At 39.7% G+C, this 17,186-nt stretch overlaps 1 non-coding gene across 1 annotated transcript; it reads left to right on the forward strand.

Annotated features, from left to right (window-relative positions):
* Positions 1-8,832: 8,832 nt before the first annotated feature.
* Positions 8,833-8,926, forward strand: TRNAI-UAU (transfer RNA isoleucine (anticodon UAU)). The gene is made up of 2 exons: positions 8,833-8,870; positions 8,891-8,926. It is a non-coding gene; the product is annotated as a tRNA-Ile (tRNA).
* Positions 8,927-17,186: the final 8,260 nt, after the last annotated feature.

Consider the following 17,186-nt stretch of genomic DNA (forward strand, 5'->3'; position numbering starts at 1 on the left):
GGGTGATCACTGGAGCAGCCAGAGGGGTTGTCTCTCAATCTGAGATCCTAAGATGAAGATTCAAGGTGAGTTTATTTTTCTTTGCACAAATTGTCAATAGACTTATCTGTTTCAAGAGGAAAATAAAGCCGACCAACAGAGACATTAAAAAACACATACTTTCACAGCCCCTGGGTTTGGAGTTGCAACCAGAAGTTGGTGTAAATTTCTGAAGAATCGAAATACTCCCCATTTGAAAAATGGGTGAGTTGAAACTAGGAATTGCATGAGAATCTGGGGGCAGAAGGGCTACACTTTGTGTGTGTGTGTGTGTGTTGTTGTTGTTGTTGTTTACCTTTACTTGACAGTCTGGGAAAAGAAGAGGAAATTTTGTCTTCAGTCAGTGCCTGTGAGGGCAGCCCAGGTGCCATGGAATGAAGTAAAGCAGGAAATAGGAATAGAGACAGCCCAGGCACTAGGTTCCATTTTAGCTGAGGTGATAAACAGTCTACCTTTTGATTAGCAGCCCAGAGCTTCAACCACTGCTCTACCAGGGCTCCTACAGGACACACCAAACCAGAAAACCTGTTGCCAATCGAGTAGATTTCAACTCATAGTGACACTAGCACAGAGGACACCCAAACCAAAAAAACCCGTTGCCATCAAGTCCATTCTGACTCATAACGTCCGTATAGGACAGAGTAGAACTGCCCCACAGTTTCCAAAGAGCACCTGGTGGATTTGAACTTTGAAGGAAATGAAACAGAATTCGGGGAGGATTCTGTGTTAATTCTCAGGACAAAGCGTTAAAACAAAGAGCTAGGAGTTCTCAAAATGGGAGACTTTTGTGCAAATTGGGCTGGTCAAGAAGCTCCTATTTTGTTCGATTTGTACCAGATTCAAATTTTATTCCTGTAAATCTTTATCTAGCCTCCCTCGCTTCTCTCTAACCTGCCTCTCAGGTTTGAGGTGATAGAACCAGATTCTTATTTCATTCCTTGTAAATCCTTACCAGCCTCCTTGCCTCGCCAGACCGTACTGTCTCAAGAGTGATAAGAAGACAAAGTCCCAGCAAGTAGGAGGGCCTGGTCATTAGAAATGCAGTTTGTGATTTTTTTTTTTTTTTTAATACATGTGTATCGTATACAACACTGCAGAACACCCTCTCTCCCCGGCAACCAAGAAGGTGAAATCAGCGAGGAGTAGAACCTGGAATCTTCTGATCTTTTAGTAAGATGCCTTATCCATTCCTCCATGGTTTTGAAACCTAGTAACCTTGGCAGCATTGTCAATTAGCTTTTATAAGTTTTGCACTTTTATACTATCTATTTCTGGACATGGTCAATGTCCACTTGGCCTCCCTCCCGCTGTCTGCTCCCAAACTTCCTAGACGAGTTGTTCTGTGCCTTAGAGTGATTCCAACTCATAGGGGCCCTATAGGACACAGTAGAACTGCCCCATAGAGTTTCCAAGGCTGTAATATCTATGGGAGCAAATCGCCAGGACTTTTCTCCAGGATCTGCTTGTGGGTTTAAACCAAATCACCAACCTTTCCTTAGGTTAGCAGTCCAGTGCTTAGCTGTGAAAGAAGCTTAAAATTCATGGCCAATCTTTGAGCCTCATTAATTCAGTTTTCTTCTGACCTCATGTTTTTAGCCTCACGGTGAGGGCCGTGGAAACAGCAGATAATGGAGGAAGATTTTAGGTTCAGCTGTCCTAGAGTGGGGGAAAAAAAAAACTAGCCATCAAGGACATGTCTGAACAAAAGGAAAGACAAACTCTCACAAACTGAATGAGCTGTTAATCCTTTCTCTGGGTTGGGCTGTGTTCCTCCTGTACTCTCTGGGCCCAGGGCACACTCCTCAATTGCAGCATTATCATCCTGTGCTGTAAACAACTGCTTACTCAGTTGTCTTCTCCACTAGATTGCATATTCCTTGAGGCCAGCACTCTCAGTGTCTACCATAACTCATTTTCCATTAAACATCTATGTGCACGAGTGGTGGATTGAGTAAGAAAAATGCCTGAGGCATCAGGAAAAGGGCCTAATTTGTGGTCTGGGTGAGTATCACAGATATGAGATCCCATGCTATGCCAATCCACAGAGTTAAAATGAAAAGTAGTTAACTCCTCTATACGGTAAGCCAAAAAACGAAGCCCATTGCTGTCAAGTTGATTTCATTCATAGTGACCCTGCAGGACAGGGTAGAACTGCCTCATAGGGCTTCCAAGGCTGTAAATCTGTAGAAAAGCAGACTGCCACACCTTTCTCCCATGGAGGAGCTGGTGGGTTGGAACCATTGACCTTTGGGTTTTGTGTCACCAGGTCTCCTATATACAGTAGCAGTATCCTAATTTCATGAATATAACTTTGAGTTGTGGCTGTTTAAACTCCCAGGGGCTGGATGAAGTTGGGGCTGGGCAGGTTTCCAGTAAGTCTAGAAGTAGTGACTGTGGAACACTAGGGTTGGGCTACAGTTAGTGGCTGACAGGTAGCTCTCCCAAGTAAAGAGAATACCTGGTCTGTTAGCGAGAAAGAAAAGCTTAGTGGTTAGTGAGCACGACAGACTCACATTTTTCATATTATTTATATGGTTGGATTTGAGTTTTTCACAATGCCAGTGATCAGAAGGATTTAGAATATAATGCTTATAACATGTATTTATGAAATATCTAGCCCAAAGATCTCTCCCCAGTAATAGGAAATTTTTAGCAACAGCTCTGCAATTAAAACAACCCTCAACCGGGTTAAACAAAGTGGATTTATTATCACACATAACAGTAAGTCCAAAGGGTAGGAAGGCTAAATGGCTGGTTAATTCAATGGCTCCATGATACCATTAGGACCAGGTTCTTTGAATCTTTGCACTCTGGTACCCTCAATACCCTAGTACTTCAGACTTTCACGATTTCAGACAAAGTCTAGGAGGAAAACAAACCAACCTCTGTGTTTCATAAATTGAGGATAACCTATTCTATAAGCTTCCTGGTCTCATAAGCTGCATTTGTATCACATAACCTTGCCTAAACTTTACCGCCATGAAGAAGGGAACCACTATGATTAACTAGATCAATCACAATTCAGACTCTGGAGTTGAGAATGGGATCCACAGCCTCTAAAGCACGGGGCAGAATAGAGGTGGCTCCGTGAAGAAAATCAGTTTTCTATTGGCAACGGGGCCTGGCGGGTGGTGTTAGTGGCTGACTGTGGTGTAGACAAGCAGTAGTGGCTGTTATGCCCTACTCCATCTCCACATTGGAAATAAAACGTTTGTTTTTTATTTTTAATTTTTAAGAATTTTCAGACTTTCATTAATTAACCCATATGAAGCCATAAGTAGATTTCCAGATCTAAGCGTCACAGAAATAATTTGATCTAGAGCTTTTATTGAGTACTAATGTTGAGAAAAATGGCATTAATTCTATGTGCTGATATATGGATGACACGAATCAGGGCTGTGTAAGTTTGGCTGTTAGTGATACAACCAAGGTGCAGAGTGGTGCAGTGGAAGCATGCTAGGCCCATAACCCAGAGGCCAATGGATCGAAACCATCCTCTGCTATATTAATGGAGCCCTGGTGTTGCAGTGACTTAAGAGTTTGGCTGCTAACCAAAAAGTCGGCAGTTCCAATCCACTAGCTGCTCCTTGGAAACCCTATGGGGCAGTTCTGCCCTGTCCTATAGGGTCACTATGAGTCGGAATCAACTCGATGGCAATGGGTTGTTAGTAATACAGTACCATACTTGAGAGAAAAATCTTGCCATCCTTGCTTCTAACGAGCACTCTGGCTGTACTTCTTCCAAGACAGATCTGTTCGTTATTCTGGCAGGTATATTCAATATTCTTCATCAACACCATAAGTCAAAGGCACCAGTTCTTCAGTCTTCCTTATTTATTGTCCAGCTTTTGCATGCATATGAGGCTAGTGAAAATACCATGGTTTGGGTCAGGCACACTTTAGTCCTGAAAGTGACATCTTCTCTTTTTAACACCTTAAAGAGGTCTTTTACAGCAGATCTGCCCAGTGTAATATGTTGTTTGGTTTCTCGACTGCTGCTTCCATGGACGTTGATTGTGAATCCAAGTAAAATGAAATTCTCGCCAACTTCAATATTTTCTCTGTTTATCATGATATTGTTTGTTGGTCCAGGTTTAAGGATTTTTGTTTTCTTTATGTTGAGGTGTAATTCATACTGAAGGATGTAGTCTTTGACTTTCATCAGTAAGTACTTCAATTCTTCTTGGCTTTCAACAAGCCAGGTTGTGTCATCTGCATATTGCAAGTTGTTTATGAGTCTTCCTGATGCTGTGTTTTTCACATAGTTCAGCTTGTAAGATTATTTGCTCAGCATACAGATTGAATAAATATGGTGAAAGGATATAACCCTGATGACACACACTTTTCCTGATTTTAAATCATGTAGTATCCCCTTGCTGTGTTCAAATACTGCCTCTTGGTCTGTGTACAGGTTCCTCATGAGCACAATTAAGTGTTCTGCAATTCCCATTCTTCACAATGTCATCCATAATTTTGTTATGATCCACACAGTACAATGCACTTGTGTAGTCAATAAAGCACAGATAATCATCTTTCTGGTATACTCTGCTTTCAGCCAAGATCCACCTGACATCAGCAATGATATCCCTCATTTCAAGTCCTCTTCTGAATCCAGCTTGATTTTCTGGCAGTTCTGTGTGGATGTACTGCTACAACTGTTTTTGAATTATCTTCAGGAAAATTTTACTTGCGTGTGATATTAATGATACTGTTTGATAATTTCTGCATTCTGTTGGATCACCTTTCTTTGAAATGAGTTCAAATATTTTATGGATCTCTTCCAGTCAGTTTGCCAGGTAGCTGTCTTCTAAATTTCTTGGCATAGAGGAGTGTGCACCTTCAGTAGTACATGTGTTTGTTGAAACATCTCAGTTGGTATTCAGTCGATTCCTGGAGCCTGTTTTTTGCAAAAGTTTTCAGTGCAGCTTAGACCTCTTCCTTTAGTACCATCAGTTCCTCATCTTGTGCTACCTCCTGAAATGGTTAAACATCAAGCAAACTTTTTGGTATACTGACTCTGTGTATTCCTTCCATCTTCTTTTGGTGCTTCCTGCATTGCTCAATATTTTGCCCAAAGAATTCTTCAATATTACAACTCGAGGCTTGAATTTTTCCTTCAGTTCTTTCAGCTTGACAAGTACTGAGTATGTCCTTCCCTTTTTGTTTTCCAACTTCAGGTCTTTGCACATTTCCTTATAATACTTTGTCTTCTCGAGCCACCCTTTGAAATCTTCTGTTTAGCTCTTTTACTTCATTTCTTCTTCCACTCGCTTTAGCTACTCTATGTTCAAGAGCAAGATTCAGAGTCTCTTCTGACGCCCATTTTAGTCTTTTCTTTCTTTCCTGTCTTTTTCAATTACCTTTTGCTTTCTTCGTGTATGATGTCCTTGATGTCATCCCACAAGTTGTCTGGTCTTCTGTCATTAATGTTCAATGTGTCAAATATATTCTTGAAATTGTCTCTAAATTCAGGTGGGATATATTCAAGGATGGTCTTTATCTTTAGTGGACTTGTTTTAATTTACTTAAGCTTCAACTTGAAGACCAATCGACGGTCTGTTCTACAGTGAGCCTCTAGCCTTGTTCTGACTGATGATATTGAGCTTTTCCATTGTCACTTTCCACAGATCTAGTTGATTTGATTCCTGTTTATCCCATCTGGTGAGGTCCACGTGTGTAGTTGCAACATATGCTATTGAAAAAGTTATGTGCAATGAATAAGTCATTGGTCTTGTAAAATTCTATCATGTGATCTCCATTGTCCCATTTCTATCACCAAGGCCATAATTTCCAACTACTGAGCCTTCTTCTTTGTGTCCAACTTTAGCCTTCCAATGACCAGTAGTTATCAATGCATCTTGATTGTACTTTTGATCAATTTCAGACTGCAGAAGTTGGTAAAATCTTCAATTTCTTCATCTGTGGTCTTAGCAGTTAGTGCCTAAATTTGAATAATAGTCTTATTAACTGGTCTTCCTTGTAGGAGTATTTATATTATGCTTTATCACTGACATTATTGTTCTTGAAATGTTCTTTTTGACAATGAATGCAGTGCCATTCCTCTTCAATTTGTCATTCCTGGCATCGTAGACCATAGATTGTCTGATTCAAAATGGCCAAGGCCAGTCTATTTCAGCTTACTAATGCCTAGAATATCAATCTGTATGTGTTTCATTTCATTTTTGATGGCTTCCAGTTTTCCTAGATTCATACTTCATGCATTCCATGTTGATTATTAATGGATATTTGCAATTGTTTCTTCTCATTTTTAGTTCTGTGACATCAGCAAATGAAGGTCCCTTAAGCTTTACGCCATTCATGTCATTAAGGTTGACTCTACTTTGAGGTGGCAGCTCTTTCTCAGTTGTATTTTCAGTGCCTTCCAATCTGAGGGGCTTGTCTTCTGGCACTATATCAGACAATGTGCCACTGTTGTTCATAAGGCTTTCACTGGTCACTTTTTTCAGAAGTAGATTGCCAGGTCTTTCTTCCTTGTCTGTCTTAGTCTGGAAGTTCTGCTGAAACCAGTCCACCATGGGTGACCCTGCTGGTAGTAGAAATAACTGCGGCATAACTTCAGCATCACAGCAACACACAAGCTACCACAGTAGGAGAAAATGACAGACAAGTGGTGATAAATTCTAGAACGGGAGAAAAACAACAGATACTTAAATATAAGTAGTTTTGGTGCTCATTAATGCTATAATGAAACTTGGGTTTATTTTAGCTAGGGTGGTCAGAGAATAACTGAGTTGAGACCTAAAGGTGAAGGAGAAGCCAAGCAATTGTCTGGAGGAAACTTTCTGAAATAGCACCTAAAAAAGCCCAGGTAGTGCTGCACATGCAGCTTGCCTCAGAAGTGGTCCTAAGATCCCAAGCAGCCACAAGACTACTAGATTGAGGACCCCTCCAGTGGCATTAACCGGTCCACGGGTGCTATGTCCGTGTAGCCTGATTGAGTCACACACACGAGACACTTACACAGTGTTGGCAAAGTGGAAGCTGTTTTATTTCTCACAAAAAACAAACAGCAAACAACAGGAACAGATCCGAGGTGAGCCGGTCCACCCTGGGCTCAGAACGCTGTCCAGGCAGGGTGGAGACTCCTCAACATGGGCCTTGCTTTGCCATGTAGCAGAGGGACCAAGAAGTTCTTCCCCCACCCAGTTTTATACTCAAGGGCTGCACTTTAAGCACAGTTGCTGGCGTGACAACCCAAAGGCAGTTTATGATTAGACATCTAGTCACCAGGTGGAATGTCATCACTTTAGCCCTGTCGCTTATCTGGACAGAACATCAGGCTTTAGGGTGGGCTGTTTTTTGCCCAGGAGCCTAAAAATACTAGCAGAGCGCTGTCTGAAGAACTGCCTTCTTCTAGGAATGAGCTTAAAGCATTCAAGAGAAGAAAAAGTCCTGCTAGAGCACATGGAACGGAGCCCTGGTGGCTCAATGATTAAGCACTCGGCTGCTAACCAATTTGTGGATGGTTCACCCAATCAGCCACTCTGTGGGAGCAAAGACCTGGTGATCTGCCCCTGTAAAGATTACACCCTAGGAAACTATGGGACAAGCTCTATTCTGTCATATAGGGTCACTATGAGTGGTTACAAGCTTGGCTGCTAACCAAAAGACTGGCAGTTGGATTCCACTAGCTGCTCCTTGGAAGCCCTGTGGGGCAGTCCTATAGGGTCCCTGTGAGTCGAGTCGGAATCGACGGAGAAAAATGGGATGCTACAGAAGTAGCTTTGATATAAAGCTGGTTTTCAGTGCTGGTTAGTAATCCATTCTATTAATGGATTTCTGTACTCGCACTTAGCTCCAAGTATAAGGGTTAGGAGTGTGCGGAGATTTTAATAGTATTAGGTGATATTGTGGTCCGAGGTTCCAGGAATGCAAGACATCCGTCCAGAAAGGAAGCACACACAGGAAACACTAATGAAAGGAAAGCAAAGCACCACTTTATCATCTACGCTTGTGGCCTAAACCCAGCAAGTGCTATTTCTTCTATAAACTGGGCTGGAGCAGGTAACTTCAATTCAATCCCATAATCCAGGGTTTACCTTCCTCCAGCAGACCTGAGGAGAGCTGACTGTAGCCTGTTGTTGTAGGCGTCCATCCCGACTCACGGTGACCCCATGTGTGTAAAGTAGAACTTCTTTCCATAGGGTTTTCAAGACCGTGACCTTTCCGAAGCAGATCTCCAGGCTTGCCCTCCAACGCGACTCTGGGTGGGTTCAAACCACTACCCTTTTAGCTAGTAGTCAAGCGCTTAACCGTTTTGCGCCATATCTCTGCAAATAAAAGTGGCCCACTAATGTCAACAGTATCAGTTGGATTATTGATCCAATTCCCTTTGGGGAGGAATAAGGACAGAAGTGGAGAGGTAGGTGGAGAACTCGAGGGCTTTCCTTCTCTTAAAGAATACTGTATTAAAGAAACATGGCTCTCGTATCTGGTTGGTCATCACAGAGGAAGAGGGAACCGGGCTCCGGGCATAAGTGAGAGGCTCGGCCACACTGAGGGCCTTCTTGGGGGCGCCGGATTCTCCGGAGAGTCTGAAGTTTTTTTTCGGTTGGCTGAGAAGCAAGTTTCCGCCTTTGTTTTCGTAAGCAGAGCACTCCCCGCGCCTTCCAAACTGAATACAGTCCACCGAGCAAGGAGCTGTCTTGGCATTCCACCGGCCAAGGCACCTGGGCCACCGCGAGGAGAGCGAAAAAAAAAAAAAAAAAAAAAAAAAAACCCAGATATTTCTTGGAAAGTGTCGTAACTAGTGACCGGCGTCGGTAGGTATCTGCTCCAGTGGCGCAACCGGTTAGCGCGCGGTACTTATACGGCAGTATGTGTGCGAGAGATGCCGAGGCTGTGAGTTCGATCCTCACCTGGAGCAGCATTTTCCACTCCGTAATAAAAAAAAAAAATTTTTTTTTTAATTATATTATTTGAAGGAGAACCTCAGTCCCCTGTGCTTTCCTGTTTGTGATCATTATAATGCGTGGAAGTCGTAATCGGTTAGAAGGCAACTGGATTTTTACTGAGTGTGATTTTATCCTAAAGCATTTATGTCTTCTTTATCACAGCCTGTCAGGTCAAAGTCAATTTAACTTAAAGGTTGTTTACGTTCTTTACATACCTCACATGCTTCTATGTCTAAGTTCAGAAATATTCTAAATAATTTTTTTTATGACTTACAGGTTTCTAATGACATAGCTGATGTTAAAGAGCTTCACAAAGGTAGACATATCTCTATTTCTAAATTCATATTATGAGTGATTATACATGCGTGTTTTGAAAGCATAATAGTGACATATCTTATGAGTTTTAACAACATTACAGAAACATAAAAACCCACTGCCTTCGAGTCGATTGTGACTCATAGCGACCCTAAAGGACAGAGTAGAACTGCCCCGTAGAGTTTCAAAGGAGTGACGACCTTTTGGTTATCAGCCATAGCACTTAACCACTACGCCACCAGGGTTTCATATAGACATATACACAACAGTAATCGAGTGCTTAAATATTTTAATTCACAGTTCTAGGGCACAAAAAATTTACCCAGTGAGACAGTGTTTCTAACATCCTAATTAATGATTTAATAAGCACCAATCCTGGTGGCGCTGTGTGGTGCAGTGGTTAAGAGCTTGGCTGCTAACGGAAAGGTCCACAGTTCCAATACACCATCTGCCCCTTGGAAACCCCATCCGGCAATTCTACTCTGTCGCAATCGACTGGACGGCAAGGGGTTTTTTTTTTTTTTTTTTTTGGTTTGGTAATTTCACCAAAGAAAACCATTTTCTAATATTCCATTATGCTAATTTTGCACTTCCTGAACTCCTGGCACTCCAGGTTTAAATTTCCTAAGTTTTGCCCTCTGACTTCTGCTTCTTCCTTAAAACCTCACTTTCAGTGACTTACCAAATCCTGGAACTTTTTCCTAGGCAATTTCTTGATCTCTTCCGTTCACACATTCATTGCACACGTGACTGTGGGGCAAGTGTTGAGTCCTAGGACCTGGGACACAGCAACATATATGTCAGTGCTACCAAGGAGAAACAGGGCCCAGGATCTGGACCTTCCTTGTTTCAATAGCTTCCTAATTGGTCTGTCCTCCTCCTGCCTTTCCATTTTTCACACTTCCCAAAAGTCCACAGTGAAGACAATTCTTAAAACTTAGCACTGATTTTAAGGATGGCACAGGACCCAGCAGTGTTTCTTTCTATTGTACATAGGGTCACTATGAGTCAGAAGCTACTCGAGAGCACCTAACAACAACAACAACAGTCTTCAATGTCCCTTGTCTGGGACATGGAATTTGCCATTTCTTCAAGGGCCGCTGGCTCCTTTTGGTGGAGAACGCTATATAGAAAGCAAGATTTTATCACTACCGATGCTTATTTCAACTCACGTAACTGCTTTTAGTGAATAGAGCTAAAGTACACATGAATGTGTGTCCCTTTCCTCCCTTTCCATCCATGTACATTTACAAATATTTATTTTTATATCTATGTATATTATAAAACATGAGTTTACCTGATACTTTCAATTCTCATATACGACCAAGGGGTTTATCCTAGCTTTGGCATTTCCCCACTTTCTCCATACATTTAACCACATGCTCAGTTCTCTTATGTGTAAACCAATATTTAAAAACCACTGAGCCACTGCCTACTGTGCTGCATGAGCCCCGATCCCTGCTAAGCCACCTCCTTGCTCATGCCCCTGCCCCCTTTAGGTGCCACCCCTCTTGGCCATATGCAATTGTTTTTGCTTGGAGTGTTGAGTCCATGTATATTTAATGCTACTACTGATATACTTGGGTTTAAGACTATCCTCTTGCTATTTGTTCCATCTGTTTACTGTTCTTTGGATTATTCATGTGATTTTACTCATGTTCCATTGATTTTGTGTTTTTTAGTGGTTCCTAGAAGGAGCATTAGTCTTCCTACAACTACTGTATCCCAGCTAGAAGTGAAAGTTGTGACATATATTGTTTTAATTCATATTCACATATAACCACCATCTAATATAATTCTCATGTAATTTCCATTATGACATTATACATATTGTATGTTTCTTTGTAGGCTATTTTCCACTGCTCTTGGCTAGATCGTATGAGATTCTTATTTACCTTAGTGTTTTGAAATTTTATTATCACATAAAAAAAAAAAGTAGTTGTAAATTCTTTTAAGTTTATTTTACTTGTATAGTTGTAAATTTATTTTTAACTTTTTCTACTTATATATGTTGACTCTTTTCTGTTCTCTTTATTATCTCTTTTGGGGCTTTGATTACATACATAGTAGAACACCTTTCCTGTCATTCATTTTTCTTAGACTATCTTTCATAATTCCCAATTTTTTGCCTTTATGAATAGTATTTTAGGTGGTTTCCTCAGATATAGCTTTCAGTTTCTTAATTCTCCCTTCTGCTATATCTAATCTGCCATTTAATAAATCTATTTATGTATATATTTTCATTTTTTATTTCCAGAATTTTTCTTTGATATTTTTCAATTATCATGGAGTTGATTGTTCTATTTTCTCAATGATTCACATTTCTTTCCTGTGAAAGGACTATATATTTTTGTCAATTGCTATGTGAATTATACTGCCCCTCCTTGTGGAATATAATTCCCTTCTGCTCTGATATCACAACTGACAACAGAATGAAGCATGTGATTTATTTTGCTCAATGTAATAGAAGCAGAAATGACACATACCATTCTCATTCATAAGCAGAAGTTTTAGAGCCATCTCACAGTCCTTAATTGCTCTTTTCCTTCTGTCATGAGAATGAAAGTGTTCTAGACAGGGGTTGTTCCTTCAACATGGATTCCAGAGGAAGAAATCAGTAGAATAGGGCCATAGCCAAACTACAGCTGGCCTGCAGTACTAGTGAATAATAAGTTTTTGTTATAAGCCATTGAGATTTTTTTTCCTAATCATCAGATATCCTACCAAAAGTTAATTAGTATTTGTTCCCTGTTCATATTTTTAAGCTTTACTTGTTTAAACATATTTAATAAGAGTTACATTCTGCATGCAATAATTCCAACACATAAGTATTGATGGCTGTGTTTCTGCTGGCATTTTTCTCTTGGTGCTTTATTTTCTTGTGTATTTTTACCTCAAACTCATTTTCCATAGCACTATATCTGTGGAAATTCTTTAATATCTTGGTTGAAGTTTTATTCTTAATTTGCTTAAGGTATTGTGTACCATATAAAACAAAATGAAAATAAAGCAAAATTTAAAACAATAAGAAATCCTGTTAAGGCCAGTTTATGCATACAAAAGCTTAGAGGAGAAATTTTTCCATTAAGCTAGCAAACAAGTCAAGATGAGAAAATTTCTTTCATGTTCCATTCTGTATAAATGGATTATTTTTCTCATTCATACGTATTCTGCAATTCTACCCTTTGGGGTAAGAGATTTGTGTGGGAATCCTATATTATACTCTCTTTCTTTAGTATTCTCTAAATTTATTTTAATTCTACTACACTGCTATGAAGCCTCAAAGCAGAAATTCTAGTACTGCAGTGTTTCATAGAAGTGAAACGCTTGTCTTTTGCCCTCATTTTCTTCTAGACTTTCTGATTTTTACCTGTTTTAAGGACCATCACTTCATGCCACACCAAAAATATGTTTAGAGAATTAGGTTGTTTCAATCTGGGGGTTGTATAGAGTATGTATTCCACAAAACAGCAAGAAAAAGTGGTTCTACCCTTATAAAAAAAATTGGTTTAACCCAGGATTTTAGTTATTACAATATGGAGACTTGTGAAGAGGATATAATCCATCTTGTTATAAGGATGGAAGTCAAGACTGTTCTTTTTTCATAGAATCCAGAAATGAACATCTCATACTTTTCTATCTGTACATTCTCGTGATGAGGCCTCTTCTTGAAGGTTAAATATTGATTGTAGCTCAAAGCTTCATTTCCTGATCCTTCATGTCTAACCCTCTAAATCAATTATTAATTACTAAATAACTAATTAAGCATCATTATGTATCAATCACTATGTCAGAGAGTTTGTTGTTATTGTTTTAAAGGCATAGTTTTAAAGACAAGTTTATGTATTTCTGGAACACAAATGGGGAAAAATCTTCACTGTCTTTGTTTTCTTCTCACAGTATTCTTTCTTTAGAAATCATATGGAATCCTGACATCCAGGTTCAGTAGTCACATAATTCTCCATAATGAGAGCTAGTTGCATGACCAACATCTGTTTTCTTATTCTTCCTTCTTGAAGGAATCTGGATTATCTTGAGGACAATAACGTGTTGCACTAGAAAACAGCATTCCTCAGTCAACCTTGCATTTAAAGGAGGCCAAGTAATACAGTTTTACTTGTAAGTTCAAATATTCAGTAGAGATTTCTGAAAAAGTTTTGCATTCCTAAAATATATATTTTCTCTTTCTCTTCACACTCAGAATGCTGACTAAAGAGTGGAAGTAGAGCAATAACTGCAAGCAAGAAGATAAAAGCCACATTATAGGGATGGTGGAATGGGAGACTGGAAAGAACCTGTATTTCCAAAAATTTGTAACCCTGAACCAGGCTGCTTATTACTGGTTCCTTCTTATACATGTATATATATATATACATATATATATAAAGTAAATCTATTTTTGTAAGCCTTGATTAATTGGTACTCTGATACATACAATAAAAAACAATCTCTAAACTACACACCCTTAGATCCTGGCAGAGTCAATGTAGAACATAGTTTCCCCTCTTCTCAGTGGGCAGCCCAGCAGTTAGCCAGATGGACATCCCTGCTGATTAGCAGGAAGGGGCTGAGACTGGCATAACAAAGTTCTAGAAATCTTTTAATAATGAATATTGTGGAATCATTAATTGAGAAGGAACCTACATAAAAGGAAAAAATGAAATCTGCCAAATAAAAGAAAAGGAAAGAGGCCATGAGAATGAGAGCACCCTGAGTTGCTCTGATCTCTGGGCTAATTTTTTCTGTAAATCTGGAGCTCTGAAGGTAGAGGACACGCTTATGATGTTTATACAGATGAAAAGCCATGTACCCACTGCCCCAACACATGAGGCTCTGAAAGATGATGTCCCACAGAGCCATGAGGATGAGGAAAAACCACCTAACTACATGCTTAGATGGCAGCATATAACAATACGCAACATACTGTCTAATTTCAGATCTATTAATGTTATTGAATGTTGTGATGAAGTAGAGCAACTTAGAGCTTATCAGGGTATTCAAGATCCAGAAGAAAAGAAAATAGGGAAGAACTTGCTGTGCAGTCCTTGGTTTAAGCTTTGTCCACAAGTTGGTCCTGGGACTGATGGTGACGGCCTGGACCACACTGAGCAGACAAGTGGTGCAAATTGACAGACCCTGTGCAACCCTGTTCATATAAACCACAGTTTTACAACCAACGTTACCTAGGAAGTTTCTGAAACGAAAAGCTGTGAATATACCTTGGCTTCCTTTGGTACACAGAATGATTATATTTGCAAAAGCCAAATGGATGAGGATAAGGTCTATGGGCTTTTTCTCAGGATCTGTGATGACAGTGTATACGTGTTGCACAAACGTAAGGAAGTTCCCCACAATTCCAGGTCCAGTAAAAGAAAGGAAAAGTACTTCCTGTATGAAGTTACTCCAAATCATCTTCTGACTTCAAGGACAGAACTAAGAAAAACCATTTGAAAAACACAGATAAGTAAGGACGACATATTTATTTCTGCTCTGTGACCTCTCTGTGTTTACTCTAGTGTAAAGAACAGTTGGAATCCTGAAGTATATAAATGTGTACAGTTCTGTCCCTTGCATGTCTCTCATCTCACTCTGTGCTTTCTTCTCTTTCTCTTGCTTCAGTTGACACCATTATGATGATGACTACAATCTGAACATCTATCCCAGATATCTCTCACAAGTTCCAAATCAGTATGTCCACCTGCCTCTCCAATAGGTCCTTCCTATGTATCTCTCATGCTTAGAATTGACATGACAGCCTTTCCAAGACAATTCTCCCCTAACTGAGTACAGGGCAACGTCATCCAGTCGATTTCTAAGCTATTATTCTGGATTATCACCTTAGATGACTCCTTCTCCTTAATTATTCATATCTAATAAAAATATTTTTTTTAATTTTTTTTAAATAAATTACCTCACTCTAGCAGATTCTGTTGGTCCCTCATCCAGATCCTTTTTACTAGTCTGTACACCTATTCCTCAGATATTGTGACTATTGAGTGAATAATGTATCATAGCTGCCCCTTCTCCAAAGAATTACACTTGGCCAAAAGGGAGACTATATGGCTTATCCCTCTTTTCTAAGTCCAGGGTTATTTCTTGGTCAATAAATGACTAACACAGAGGTAAAGGAGTGGAGATGTTCAGCCCTCTTCCCTTAGGTGAGAGTTACTGTGGGGAAATTTGTTCTCCAAATCTCCCATATGAGTGGGATCAGACTGATGTCAATCCCCAGCTGGGACCACACCCATGCCTAGGTTTTTTTTTTTTTTTTCCTCCTGCCTGTCTTGTTCTCACTCTCTCCTTTCTCTGAGAACACTTCCTCAATAAATCATAAAAAAAAAAAAAAAAAGTCCTAGCCTTGGGCTCTGCTTTTAGGGACTCCAACCAAAGACAAACACCTTATTGATTTTATGTCTTGAACTTTGTCAAATCTAGCACTTTTTTCAATCAGAACTGCTCCACCCTGTAGGTCAAGCACCCTAATATCTTCAATTGTGATTTGTATAACCTCTTTATAAATAATAGTCCTTTTTCTATCCTCCCCCCCCCCACTTCTATTGCAATCGACTCCATGGCAACTAACAACAGCAACAGTAGTGTAGTTGGAGTCCCCATGTGGCATAAATGGTTAGGCGCTTATCTACTAACCAAATGGTTGGCAGTTCGAATATACCCAGGGGTACCTCAGAAGAAAGGCTGGCCATCTGCTAGAAAGGTCACAGTCATTAAAAATCCTTTGGTGCACAGTTTTACTCTGAAACATGTTGGGTTGCCATGAGTCAGAATCGCACCTATGGAAACTGGAGATATTACAGTCGTGGTAAGATTTTAAAACAAATCTGTTCCTTTTCCTATACTTCTTACAAACTATATATGGTTTCACACATCAACCTTAACTCTAACCATATTTGTCCTCCACAATTTGACCTTCTCTTTTCTTATCAGACTTATAATGAATTTCTGAATTACTTTTAACTCCTACAAAAGAAATGAAAGATTAGCACTTATCTTGCCACAAGAATATGCATAAATGCCTGATGCTGATTTCATCTAGTCCTTGACACCACACTTCAGGTAGGCTAACTGCTTCCCATCTATCCCAAATCGGCTTAGAATTTTATTGTTTAGTACCATAAAATGAGTTTCCCTGAACTCATCATCTGTTTAGCCATGCCTGTTTACCTGTTTCCTTCCTCCACTTAATAGTAGAATGCTTGAGATGCCCTCTTTCAATCTATATCTAAGTTACTTAGCACAGAGACTGCTATTTTACACTCAAAAAAGAGTTCACAAGGAAATTATTAAATGAGACATACAGTTATGGTTGTAAGAAGTGAGTTTACAAGCCAATTTGGAGAGGTGTTTGAATTGGTTTTTGTTTCCTTGTAAATGTCAAAACTGAATGACCTGAAGAAGTCAATCCACGTTGGAAGACACATTCAGTAGGGACTTCACTGTCTCTCCAGGTGTATATATGGGTTGCATTTCAAGGCTTCTGTTAATAACACCAGATCCAGTGAATTACATGGACCATCCTTTAAGAGACTTAGAAATTATGGTAAATTTTCATTTCCTACATCTCCGTTTCTGAAAAACCTGTTTCTGACATTTTTTTTTTCTTTTTTCACATATAATCCTCTGTTCTTTGAGTCACCAATAACAGATTTTGGAATAAGGAAACTGTTTTTGCTTTCCTGAAGAGCATCACACCTGGACTGGAAAAGCTACACACTTACACCTGTTTTGGGGGCTGGTGGGAAGAGTGGTTGTATATTTTTTTCTAATAAGATTGCACAAGCTTCCTACTTCCAGCATTTAAGGATCAACAAAATGCAGTCTGTGTGAGTCAAGTGAGGTTTCTATAGAGAATGGTGAGAAGGGTATGCATATTCCAGATATATAAATAGTGTCACTAAG

This window comes from Elephas maximus, chromosome 1 (genome assembly GCF_024166365.1).
Source record: "Elephas maximus indicus isolate mEleMax1 chromosome 1, mEleMax1 primary haplotype, whole genome shotgun sequence".
Taxonomy (NCBI): Eukaryota; Metazoa; Chordata; class Mammalia; order Proboscidea; family Elephantidae; genus Elephas; species Elephas maximus.